This window comes from Peromyscus maniculatus, chromosome 16 (genome assembly GCF_049852395.1).
Source record: "Peromyscus maniculatus bairdii isolate BWxNUB_F1_BW_parent chromosome 16, HU_Pman_BW_mat_3.1, whole genome shotgun sequence".
Classification (NCBI taxonomy): domain Eukaryota; kingdom Metazoa; phylum Chordata; class Mammalia; order Rodentia; family Cricetidae; genus Peromyscus; species Peromyscus maniculatus.
Genome location: NC_134867.1, coordinates 25,583,707 through 25,597,711, shown reverse-complemented (window position 1 = coordinate 25,597,711; position 14,005 = coordinate 25,583,707).

Genomic DNA, 14,005 nt, shown 5'->3' with positions numbered 1-14,005 from the left:
GCCTTCTGCTCGCTGAGTTATCTCAAGGCCCTTTTAAGTTTTCTTTCTTTCTTTTCTTTTCTTCCTTCCTTCCACCCATCCTTCTTTCCTTCCTTTGTTTTTCCCTCCTTCCCTCCCTCCCTTCTTCCATTCTCTGCTCCCTTTCTCCCTCCTTTCTCTTTGTAAGACAATCCCACTGTGGCCCAGGCTGACTGGTCTCAAAATGATGCAATCCCCTTCCTTTAGCCTCTCCAGGTATGTTCAAGCACACCCAACTCTAAGAGCCCCCTTTATTATTTAAAGGCATTTATAAAATATCTGTCTTTATCGTGCGTCTGTAGCACTAATTCTTTTCTTCATTAAATCTTTTTGAGTATTTTGTACATTCAGTACTGTATTTACGCAGTGTCTGCCAGTTCTCTCCTATCTCCATCTCCTACGATGTACCCCTCACTCCTCTTTGTTTATACCATTTTCTCCTATGATTATTACTGTTACACATATATATACATGTATATATTTATGTGTATATGCATACACACATATATAAAACATATTGATTATTTAGTATTGCTCTACGTATATATGTTTACATCTGACTGGTTAAGTGTAGATAACCTATCAGGGGACTTATCCCTGGAAAAGACTGATTTTTTTCTCAGTAGACATTGATTGCTCTTCATCTAGATGTGCGACTTTGTGAGATTTCCCCATCACATCAGTATATTGACTGGTATTATCATTGTCCAGATCTTGTTTATGCAACTATATGGTTGAGATGTCCTGGGTATAGCGTTCCTGTCACATATAGTTGACACCATCTACCAGCAGACATTGTGGTCCTCTGGCTCTAACCATCTTCCTTCCTCCTCTCCTGCAATTCTCCCTAAGCCTTACAGTTTAGGAGGGGGGTTACACTGTAGATACACCAATTGGGGTTAAGTACCCAGGGTCATTTATTCTCTGCATTTTCACTGGCTGTGGATTTCTATAGTAGCTCAGTCTACTGCAAAAAGAAGTTTCTTAGATAGGAGGTGACCGCCACACTTATCTGTGGACATAAGGATAAGAATTTAGAGTACAGTTAGAAATTATATTGGTTTAGGAAAATGGCAGTAGGAGGTTCTCCTCTAGGACTTATGACAATTCCAGTTATGGATAGTTGCTAGGTTTAGAGTACAGGCACTAATTTTTTCCTGTTGAGCTGCCCTTAAGTCCTGTGGCTAAGAGTTTCTCCCAAGATAAAAATACTCTTGTTGCACCTTTGGGGGTATCTTCTCGGGCTGGTCAGCATTATGGTTTGCAGGCTACCCAGATGGTTTCTTTTCTTAATAGATACTCACAGCAGTATATACAGGTGTTATTTTTTCCCTCTCCACCACAGCTGAGTATTTTTGTTTTGTTTTTGTTTCTTTGGTTTTTTTTGAGATAGGGTTTCTCTGTGTAGCCTTTGATGTCTTGGATCTCACTCTGTAGACCAGGCTGGCCTCGAACTCACAGAGATCCACCCGCCTCTGCCTCCCTAGCGCTGGGATTAAAGGTGTGCACACCACACCCAGCAACAGCTGAGAATTTTTGTTGTGAGTTTTAAAGTTTTCCCTATCCTATTCTTTTCTGTCTGGCCAGAGCAATTAAGATTAGTAGGAGGATCGTAAAGCTGATAGGAGACACTGAGCATGTGAGAAGCTTGTGGGTTGTTGGCTAGTTTTCCACAACAAAGGCAGAGGTCTGTCCTAGAGACTACTTCTAAATACCAGTGGTAGGTGCTGGGGCAGTGACGAACTAGGAGATGTGGGGAAAAGCCAATAGTAAGTTCTTTCAGATATGTGTGTAAAGAAATGGGCTCCTGGGAAATTTGTGAAACTTAGTGTGCCCATGCACTCGAATGTGACTATGTATAAAACCCCGAGGGAGAAGACTGTGGGAACTGTTAATCAATGTATTGTCACTACAGAGCTGCCACCAGGCCTGGGAATACTGTCACTAGCACTTACAGCTGGAAAGAAGAGCTAGACACAAAGTTGAGGGGAAGGAGCCATTCTGGAAGCCCCTGGCAATTTTGCACATTCCCAATGTCTCAGTGAACCGTGAATTTCTTAGAAGAGCAATGATCACCACTTAGCACCCACAATTAAATTTCATGTAGGCTTTTTTCCCCTTGCCACTGAGTTAGAACAAAGCAGAAACGTAGCTCCCAATTGAGCGTGTTAGTGATAGACTACAGCATAAGGATTTTGAGAATAATTGTGGTCCGTTTAGGATGTGTTTGCTTTTGTCACTATGACAAATAACTAAGAAAAACGATTTTAGGAGGAAAGTTAACTGTGGCTGTTTTAGGTTTCAATCCATGCTCTGTTGACTCTGCTGAGTATAGGCCTGTGACGTGGCAGAAACATCACGGCAAAAGGGCTGATCACAGCGAAGCTCATCAATGCAGGCCTGGAACATCGCACATCTTTTCAGGAATGCCCCTGTGACCCATCTCCTTGTCTTAGTTATTTTTCTTTCTGTTGATCCCGACAAAAACAACATAAAGGAGAAATGATTTCTTTTGGCTTATCATTCCAGAGGGATGTAGTCCATCATGGGGGATGGGACGTGGTAAACAAGGCATGGTGATAAGAACATGAAGTCCTCATCAGTCTGGAACAAGAGAGAGAGAGACAGAGACAGATAGAGAGAGGAGGAAGAGATAGACAAACACACATGCACATACACACACACACACACACACACACACACACAGAGAGAGAGGGGGGGGGACTATAAAACCTCAAACCTCAAAGCATGTCCCCACTAACATACATGTCCCAGCAAGACTCCATTTTTTAAACGTTCCATAGCCTTCCTAAATGGTGCCACCAGCCTAGACCAAGTGTGCAAACACACAAGCCTGTGAGGAGCATTGCAGACATGAGCCACAGCACTCTTCCTCCTAGGCTTCACCGCCTGCTTTAGACTGCCTCTCAATAATGCCATCAGATTCTGAATCCATCACAGACTTTATGATGCAGCCACTTTCCAAAAGCCTCACCTCTGGACAGTGGAAAGAAAGCCCACAGGAGACATCTCATGTTCAAAGGGTAACACGTTGTCGGTTTTTTGTTGGTTGGAGGCTGGCCAACTTTTCAGGGAAGACAGACTACACTTATATTCCACACAGAGGCCGGAAGCTCTGCCTTGCTGTGGTGGTTTCTGAGGAGAAAGCTTTGAGAAGAGGTTTGTGTGTGTGTGTGTGTGTGTGTGTGTGTGTGTGTGTGTGTGCTCCAGTATTATTTCAGAAAGGCTTCCTCAGAGAACACGTTTCTATGTTGTTGTTTGCTTGGTTTTTGATAAGCTGCAGCTGGACTCACACATATTAATAACTGGCCATCTCCTCTGATCAGATTGGTGACTACCCCAATTGTCATCAGAAAGCCTTAATCCAGTAACTGATGGAAACAGATGCAGAGACCCACAGCCGCACATTGGGCTGAGCTGGGGGAATTGTGCTGAAGAGAGAGAGGCAGAACTGTAGGAGCCAAAGGGGTCAAGGACATCACAAGAAAACCCACAGAAACAGCTAACCTGTGCTCATAGGAGCTCACAGAGTCTGAACAACAGCCAGGGAGCCTGCATGGGACCGACCGACCAACCAACCGAGGCCCTTTACATCTATGAGACAGTTATGTAACTTGATCTGCTTGTGGGACTCCTAGCAGTGAGAACTGTCCCTGATGCTTTGGCTGGCTCTTGAGAACCTATTCTCTACTTGCTTGCCTTGCCCAGCCTTAATACAAGGGGAGGTGCTTAGCCTTACTGCAATTTGATATGCCACGTTTTGTTGATACCCATGGGAAGCCTTCCCACTTCTGAACAGAAACAGAGGAGGAGTGGATTGAAGGTGGGCAGAGAGGAGAAGGGAATGGGAGGAAAGAAGGGAGGTGAAACTGTGGTCAGATGTAAAATAAGTAAGTAAGTAAATAAACAAACAAACAAACAAATAAATTATCCAGAATATCTAATTCCTGAGCATTTGGGTATACTATGATCTAACCCAGGTTATGTTCCACCCACCACTGCTTGATATTTTTTAAATGAGGTATCATGTAACCTAAGCTCATCTTGAGCTCACTCTATATAGCTAGGGTTGCTCTTGATCTCCTGATTTGCCTGTCTGAATCTCCCAAGGCCTGGGTTTACACTTGTACATCACCATGCCTGACCAGGTTAGCTCTTGGCTTCTCCCTCTACTGCTTTCAAGTTATTTTATTCTTAGTTTTCCAAGTAATTTTATGTTTATCTATTTTTCTAGGTTATAAAATTTTATAGGCACTCTGCATTCACTATCCTTCCCTTTTTGTTAGTTTACATGTGGAAATTATTTTTCATCATTTTATTGTGACTCTTAAAGAGCAAATAGAAATACGTACATGTATCCAATATGCTGCCATTGGCTGGGGGTTCACACAAATGCTTTTTATTCCTTTGGAAATAAAAGCAATGGGGTTATTACAATGTTTGCATGACCCATAGTGGGAATATTCCGAAAGGAAGTGGCCCGAGCATTCATCTTGGCTTTTCTTCCTCACTTTCAGCACTGCCTATGAAATATTAAAACATCCAGGTTTTGCAAGCCGGGCGAGTCAAGAAGCTGCATCTGAGGTCAGAGGTTATTCCAGAATCCCATTTAGTTTATAATTCAGCGAGTACATTCTGAGCAACCTTAACATTTTGGCCACTGGCTTAGGTGGAGGGAGTTCAGTGATTAAAAAAAAAACACAGAAGTCATTGCTCATGTAGGGTTTATGTTCTAGTAGAAGGAGGCAGACGGTTAGAAAAGTAAGGCAATTTCTATAAAGGAATAGTAAAAACAGACTGAGAAGAAAGGAGTGGGGTTTGGCTAGTTTTTGTAGACTGAACAGGAAAGTTCTCTTCAGAAGACTACTTAAAAAACCATTTAAGACCTTTACTAATAGGTGTTTGCAATCTATTGACCTTCTTCCTCCTCCTCTTCCCCCTCTTCTTCTCCTCTTCTTCTTCCTCCTGCTTCTTTGGTGTCAGGTCTCACTATGTTCACTACACTAGTCTCAAACTTACTATGTGGCCCAGGCTGGTTTCAAATTAGCAATCCTCCTGCCCCAGTCTCTAAAGTACCAGAATAACAGGTGCACACTGTCATACTTGTTGGGTCTTTAAATATCAAGTTGGAAAGTTCTATTACAAATTCAAAATGAAGCTCTTAAAAATCTTGATGAGCAGGGGCCAAAGAGATGGCTCAGCAGTGAAAAGCAGTGGCTAGCCACTCTTCTGCGGGACCAGGGTTTGATTCCCAGAAGCCACATGGCAACTCACAGCTGTCTGTAACTCTACCAGACACACATGTGGTGCATAAACATACATGTAGGCAAAATACCAATATCGGAAAATGATAAATAATTTTTAAAAATCTTGGCCAGACATGAAATGATTTCAAGACTTTAGGACAATCACTTTGGGGAGACAAAGGGAGGTTGGCACTGAACACAAGACACCCCCCCACACACACACACACACACTCCACTAATGTTCTTTTGAAGAGACCCACGTACTGCGAAGTGTGCTCCCCTCTGGACCCTGGATTAGGCACAGATCACACCCAAACACAAAGTTCCAAACCAAAACCAAACACAGAGTGATCGTTTATTAAGCAAGGCAAAGAGACAAGGTGGCTGAATCTGAGTCGGGCAGAAACAGCAGCAAATTGCTCTGCAAGTGTTCATTTTAACAGGGAAAAGGGGGAACTTTGTATCAGAATGAGCTCGGATGAGTTGGTGAGTTCTGGCTGGACATTTTGATTAGGGTGGTCAAAATAGTGAACCTTGATTGGTGGACCTTGATGTTTTGATAGCTGGACCTTTGTGATCAGCCTCAGGAATGAGGCAGGCATAACCAAGTGGCCAAATAAGGGAAGGGACCTTGGTGGCTAGCTTTAGGAATGTAATCTAGAGCTTTAGTAAGGGAGAGGGAACCGGAAATGGCAAAACCTGCCGGCACAGTTTGCCGTGCTAGAACCCTTACCCTTCCTCTTTACCTTAAGCCCCAGAAAAGACAGGATTGATCAGAGACCTGAAGAAATGGAGGGGAGCGTGGAAAGTGCAGCCAGGCAGACGCACCAGGACTGTAGACGGGGAAGAGTTGAATCCGTGCAGAGCCCCGGAGGTAAGTCACACTGACGAGGCCGTGACCATGGGAGGGTTTGATGGGCTCTTACCGGGACCGCTGGAGGCTCTGGAGGCTCTTTCTGTGCCTTGGGAGGAGCAAGTCTGCCGGTACAGAAGAGTCAGATAGGAGGAGTCCTTTCCATGCAAGAGCCCAGGGAGCTGCAGGAGAGGAAGAAGCCTATTGTCCACAACCTCACAGTGAAGTCCAACATGCCACAAGGCAGCCAAACCAAGGCTGGGTTCCCTTAGGGGACAGGAGCCTCGAAGCAGATGTGTTAATCCCTGGCAATGAATCTCTGTGATCTGTTCGCTATTTCTGAGGTTGGGACAGGGCTGCTGTTAGTATCTGATGAGACAAAAGCACCCAGAAGGCCTTTTCTTTTCCTTCATAAGAGGGGGAGGAGCTTAAGAGGCCACACCTCTCCCGGAGAATTTAAAGGCAGCTAACGGTCCCTGGGGAGGGAGGGAGAGAGATTTTCTTTAGTGTTGTAGCCACTGGTAAGGAGCCTGTTCTGTAAACAAGCCCTCACTTAAGCTCCGGTGAGTAACCAGAATGGAATTGAAGTAGGATCAATTGTTAGATACTAATTTATTCATTTATTTGTGATTGACTTAAAGCACTGCTTGTCCTGCTTATTCGCCAAGCAGGACTTCACTTCCTTCCTGGAATAGAATGACCCAGAAAATAGCTGCAACACTGGGTTGTGGCCCTTAACCACCTTCTGACCGACACTTTTGTTTCTGCTAAAAAAAAAAAAAAAAATTATGCTTGCTTGCCAGCCCCACCTTTGTGGTTTTGTGGTTATAGAGTATAAAATGAGAATACAAATGACCCAGCATCAAAGTCTTGTAGGCGGTTGGGGATTTAGCTCAGTGGCAGAGCGCTTGCCTAGCAAGTGCAAGGCCCTGGGTTCGATCCTCAGCTCAAAAAAAAGAAAAAAAAAAGTCTTGTAGGCATTATCCTGGCTTTGAGTTGCCCGTGATATCTCCATTCTTCCTCTCGCACTAGTATCAGAGGGCTTGTTCTAGAAAGATTTGCCCAACAGAATAAATTTGGCCATTATTTAAAAAAAAAAAAAAAGTGAAAGAAGGGAGTGAGCTGGGAAAACAAAGGAATGAGTGGGAGGGGTAATGAGAAAGGACAGGGTGATAGAGTGGATGTGATCTATGGTGGTATTTTATTTGTATGTTAATAAATAAAGTTTGCCTGGAGATCAGAGGAAATAGCAAGCCATTTTAAGTAAACACAAAAGTCAGGCAGTGGTAGCACATGCCCTTAATCCTATCATTTAGCAAGCAGGGTCTCTGTGTGTTCAAGGTCACACTAGGGAACAGAGCCAAGCGTGGTGACACACGCCTTTAATCCTAGTACCAACCATAGAGACCTGGAGGTCTGTGCAGACAGACAGAAAGTGACAGAGATGTGTAGGAAGAGGAAGTGAGGTATCTTGGCTAAGGTAGCCAATGAGAAGGCAGAACAGCAAGTCAATAAAGGCTTGGGTAAATAGGAAGTTGTGGCATTTGGAAGCTGCAGAGTTGGTGAGGTAGGTTGAGAAGTGGCTCTCCCTATTTCCCTGATCTAAGGCTTTCACTCCTATATTTGGCTCCATGTTTTGTATTTAATAAGACCATTTAGAAATTCATCTACAGTGATCAAATTGCATTATAGATGTATGAAAATGAATTAATGAAACCTGTTACGCACAATTAATACATACTACTTGGAAATGAAAGACAGAAGGCGAGAAGACTGGGAAATAATACAAAACTGACAACAAACACATCAGCTGGCACACTTGCTCATGTGACTCACCAACTAACCACAGAGCCGGAGGGCGGCTGTGAGCAAGCAAAGGGAAAGGCTGGCCGTTGGGTGCTCTGGCAATGAGAAGACAGAGAACCAAGCTAAAGCCTGATGGATCTCACTGGACGGACAGGGATGGGAGAGGCAGAATAAACCTTCAAAAGGAAGCAATGGGCATTCCTGGGTATCACAGTAATATAGCATACCCAGAAAGACTGACTGGGGCTCCGAGGCATGGCTTTCAAAGATAAACCTCATCGGACTAATTGAGAGAGTGTGTCCTTGCTGAGAACTCAGTCAGGAGTTTGTGAGATTCGGTTTAAAAAAAAGAACTCATATTAGAAACAAAACAGGGCAGAATAGAACACAGGGAAATCATGTTAAAAAGAGAAAAAGACTTGAGCAGTTTCTGAATCACAACAACAAAATCCAGACTACCGAATGCAGGGCAAGGAAGCAACAATTCAGTGGAAAATGAAATGTCCTCTCCTGATGACAAGCAGCAGGCTAACTGATCCCTGCCTCGGACAGAATGTGATATGATGGGATCACTGCACTCCAGGGATAAAGAAGGCTTTCTCCAGAAAGAAACTAAAATATAAATTAGCAAAAGAGTGTCAGACCTCTCATCTATAATAGAAACTAGCACAACGCCAATAATGACAATGATATTTTGAGGGGACAATAATGACGTTTGTTTGTAGAAAGCCATGAAAAGAATGTTGTGTCTGTAAGAATTCAGGAAGGGCAGCAACGACATACACTACCTAACAAAGGATCGAGAAAGAGTTCAGCCACTGAAAACTGAAGAAATAAGAGGAGCTTCCAATCAAGATTTTTCGAGAAAGAGGTGGGGGCAAAACAGAGAAACTTTTTTTTTTTTTTTTTTTTTTTACTTTTAAGTATTATTATTGCTGTTGTCTTTGCTTTGAGGCAGGGTCTCTTTTGAGGCAGGGTCTCTCTATGTAATTGGCATGGCAATAAGGTGACCCCTCAGCCTCCTGGGTCCTAGGATTACTGACATTGCCACCCAGGGTGCCAGGAAACAATGAGCCTCATGCAGAGTGTTAAAGATCTTAAAACACTGAACAGGTGCCCACGCTTGTATAAACACTCTAAATGACCCCTCACCATGCTTTTGTGACACTTCTAGTTGCCATCATTGGCACATTCCCATAAAGTAAATACGCTCAAGATCCTAAGGCCTTTGTTATAGAGTTAAGAGGGACATTTGAATCAAAAGAGACAAATTGTGAGGGGAACTTCACTATGAAACCCCCAATGAAGGTTTTCATGAGCCTGGAGAAAGCAAGAAGTGGGTCTTGAGCAATGAGCATTCAAAGACTTCTGAAGATGGCATCCTGTCATGGAGGGCATTCCAATAAGCTTTTTGGAAGCAATTGCTGTTATTTTGTGCTGATGTAATACCAGGAAAATAGTTTGATTAGGCTTATAAGAAATAAGGAGGTAAAATGCGGTGAAACAGCTTAGAGGTTAGCAGTTAGGAAGGAGGAGATGCGGGAGAAAAAGATATCTGCTCATTCCAAAGTAATGAAAGAAATTGGAGGACAAAATAAATAAAGTAAGCAAGTAAGCAAGCTAGTTAGTAAACCTAAAGAAGGCCACAACTGTAAACATCATCACTTGGAACTGTGTGAAGTGCCGATTCCTGAAATGAAGACTGGACTCTCCATTGTGGGAGAAAAAAAAAAAATCTAGCACCACATGTTTCAGACAAAGTGAAGAGAAGACAATTCAGGGCCGGGCAAAAACCAGAGCAGGCATAGGAGGAGCCAAAGGCAGCAGATGGCAGCGGATAGATGAAGAGTTGGAAACCCCAGGCTGTGCGATGTTGGCTGTGTAAAGTTGTGTAATGTTGGCACGGAAATGTGTAATCCCCAACTGTGTTTCAGCGGAACACACAGGGAGAAAGGTGCCAATGATCAGAACGTGATTTTTAAATTTAACATCTTTATAAAATAAGACAGACATAGACTGACTGCATATAGGCAAGATTTCAGTCATGTCAAACTTCACATGTGTGTGAGCGATGATCCAGAGGTCGGTGCTGAGTGCTTCCTCAGGCACAGCTGCACCTTATCATTTTAGACAGGATCTCTCACTGAGCCTAGAGCTCACTGAGTCTGCTGGACTGGCTGGCCAGAGAACTCTAGGGAGCCTCCTGTCTCTGCCTTCCCAGTGATGGATTACAGATATATGCCACTGAACCTAGATTTTTTTTTTTTTTTAGATGTGGATGCTGAGGATCAGGCCATTATGCTTGCCAGGCAAGAACATTATACATACTACTTAAAAATTATTATTATTTGTATGTGTATGAACACATGTATGCATAAGCATGTGCATGCACACATGTGTGGAGCTCATAGGACAACTTTGTGGAGTCATTTCTCTCCATCCACCTTCATGACTCTGGTCACCAGAATTGAATGATAAGTACCTTTAGCTACTGAGTCATCTTACCATGCCCACACATCCTATTCCTAAATACTCGGAATGTTTGTAAAAACTAATTATATGTTTTGTGTAAAAAACAAAAAGATGAGCCGGGCGGTGGTGGCGCACGCCTTTAATCCCAGCACTTGGGAGGCAGAGCCAGGCGGATCTCTGTGAGTTCGAGGCCAGCCTGGGCTACCAAGTTAGTCCCAGGAAAGGCGCAAAGCTACAGAGAAACCCTGTCTCGAAAAAACCAAAAAAAACAAAAAACAAAAAAAAAAAAAGATGTTTTAAAATAAATATTTTTGAGGCTAGATTCTCTGTAGCCACTGGGTTTGCTGGACTGGCTGGCCAGAGAACTCTCGGGGGCCTCCTGTCTCTGCTTTCCCAGTGATGGGATTAAATTTTCCAGAATATCTATGACCAACTTTGTAGTAATAACTGAAAGACAATACATTTCATGGCAGCTAAAGTTTCTGAAACTTAAAGACACGAAGTGTTTTTGTTTTGTGTTGGTTTTTTCATTTGTTTTTTATTAAAATAATAAAGTTTCCTTGTGTTCCCTGAAACACAGGGAGGAGGTGAGGTCTTGGTAGCCAAAGCAAGGTTTGAGTAGCCAAGGGTTAATTTTGAAGAACATAGAATAGTAATGGAGAGACACAAAGAATGAGACAGACTTTGCTGGATGAGGCTATTGCTCAAACCGGCCTCAGCCCCTCAAAAGGCACAGAGAAACCACACCTCCCTCAGTTATGGATGTCACCCCTTTCTCTCTGGAAATCACCTATGTGAAACAAGGCATTAAACATTTAAACATCAAATGAAAGGAGTAAACATCCCAAATGTGAAAAAGAATTCCGATGTAGAAATTACTAGGTGTTGAAATTTGCTATAAAACAACTACAACTGAAGAAGGTATTGTCAGGTGAAGAATGAGCTCATGGAACGGAATAAATTATTCACATACAGATGGGAAGGTATGAAAAAAATTGAGTAAATAATTTCTTATTTAATAATTAATGTTAATGCAATGAACTATCCAACTTAAAACAATATCTGTATCCTAACTCATACCTTAGACTAAATATAGGATTGTTAAACTTGGCCTGGTTGAAAATGCCTGTAATACTTTGCAGGCTGAGACTGGAGGATGACAAGTTTGAGACCAGCTTAGGTTATACAACAAAACAAACAGAAGAAAGACAATGTTGAAATAAGAGCAATAGAACTAGTAGATAAAATTATAGGAATCAATTTATTCAGCTGACTAGCCTGCAGGACTTTTCTGAGTGTAGATGAAAAGTTCCTAAACGTTGAGGACCCAGAAAGGAAATGCAAATGGTTAGCTACACAAAATTAAATGCAGCACTTATAGAACAACCATATGCCACCCAAATTCAGGAGGCAGAACATATTTGGAGAGAGAATACTAGCAGTAACAATTATAATAGTAATTAGCTGAATGGACCCTTTCCTCCCCTAAGCTGGATTCAGTCAGGATATCTGTAAGAAAGTTAGAGAAATAAAAACTGGAAACAACCTGTGCTGGAAAGTTTTATGTCAGTTTGACCCAAGCCAAAGTCATCTGAGAGGAGGAAACCTCAGTTGAGAAAATGCTTCCATAAGATCAGAGGCAATGCAAGCCTGTAGGGCATCTTCTTAATTAGTGATTGATGGGGGAGGACTTAGCCCACTGTGGCTGTGACCACCCTGAGGTGGTGGCCCTGGGTTCTATCAGGAAGCAAGCTCATAAGCAGCACCCATCCCTGGTTCCTGCATCAGCTCCTGCCTCCAGGTTCCTGTCCAGTGAGTTCCTGCCCTCATTGCTTTTGATGTGAACTGTTATATGGAACTGTGAGTGCAATAAACACTTCCCTTCCCAAACTGTGTTTGGTTATGGTGTTTCATCACAGCAATAGTAACCCTAATTAAGACACAACCTGAATAAGATCCATAAAGTCTGATCCATAAATAGTTGAATACATGGTCATAGACTCACAGTATAGAATGTTGTGAAGTTATCTAGAGAGGGAAGACTACCTGCTTATTTAGAAAAGTACTGACAAATGAAAATTGTGTAATAATGTATGCAGTCCACTCCACTAAAATATATTATGTTTACACATGTTTTATAAATGTGGAGATAGTAGGATATGTTTCTACCTGTTGATAGCTACCTGGAAAATGAACTATGTATTTCTATACCTCTGTATTATTTCATCAGCCACAGTAATCATTTCATAGTTAAAATCATGTTAAAATTTCTTAAATTTTAAACTCTTAATTTAGCAAAGCATTTAAAAAAACTAAATTAAGAAATAGCTGCCAGTGATCGCAAAAGTACAGAAAGTGAATGAGACATACACAGTAATATGTGTGTGTGTTTTTCTTTTTTCTTTTTTTAAAGGTTTGTTTTTATTTTATGTGCATGTATGTGTGTGTGAGGATGCCCTGGAATGGGAGTTAACAGATAGTTTGTGATCTGTCATGTGAGTTCAAGGAAATGAACCCAGGTCCTCTGGAAGAGCAGCCAGTGCTCTTAATCATTGGGATATCTCTCCAGCCCCCATGTGCGTTTTTTTCTAATGAACTATTCTGGTAAGGGTTTTATGTTTACAAAATATTAGCAAAGATAGTATAGAAAATTACCATATACTCCATACCTAGTTTCTTTTATTACTCACATCATACATTAGTACAGCATTTTTGATACAATTAATGAACCAGCCCATATACATTATTAAAATTTATATAAGTATACTGTCTTCATTCAGGTCTGAAGTTTTTTCTGCTCTCCTCTTGACTTCTGGGGTCCCATCCAGGATGTCATATTATACATACTTGTCACACATCTTTGCATTCTGTGTATGTATAGGAGGGGCTATCTAGTCCAGGTTGGCCTTGAACTCACTACATAGGCCTGGTTGGTCTTGAACCCACCATCTTTCCACTCTAGCCTCCTGGTGCTGGGATTATAGGTGTGTCCCACCATGCCTGGCTTTAAGATTTGCTTGGGTAGAAGGTTTTTGGGTTTGTTTTTAATGACATGTCAATTTTGAAGAGTACTGGTCTCTACAGCCTCAGTGTTCCTGAATTCTGGCGTGTGGGGAAGGGAAGTCCTCTCCTGGCAGTTCCCCTGGGCATCTGCACTCCACAGCAGTCTCATCTGGTCCTGCAGGGCGGTGTATGTGAGGAGCACACTTCTTTCCCGTTGCTCTTACCCTTTCCTTCTTTATTTTTCTTGTATTAGACTGCAGTTGCTGGTTTGGGGAGAAACATCTCAGATGTGAAGTTTTGTGTTTCTCCTTTTCTCCCTTTCTTTTCTTAATTTCCTGTCTTTCTTTTTCTTTTCTTTTCTTTCTCTTTTTTTTTGGGGGGGGTGAGATATTTTTACATTTATTTAATTAGTGTTCATGTGTGCACATGTCAACCACAGTGCCCTTGTGGAGTCAGAGGACAGCTCATGGGAGTCAGTTCTCTCCTTCCATCCTGTGTGTTCTGGAGATTGAACTCAGGCCATCCGTCTTGGTAGCAAGCATCTTTTTACCCTTTGATCTACCTCGATGGCCATGAAATGTTTTGT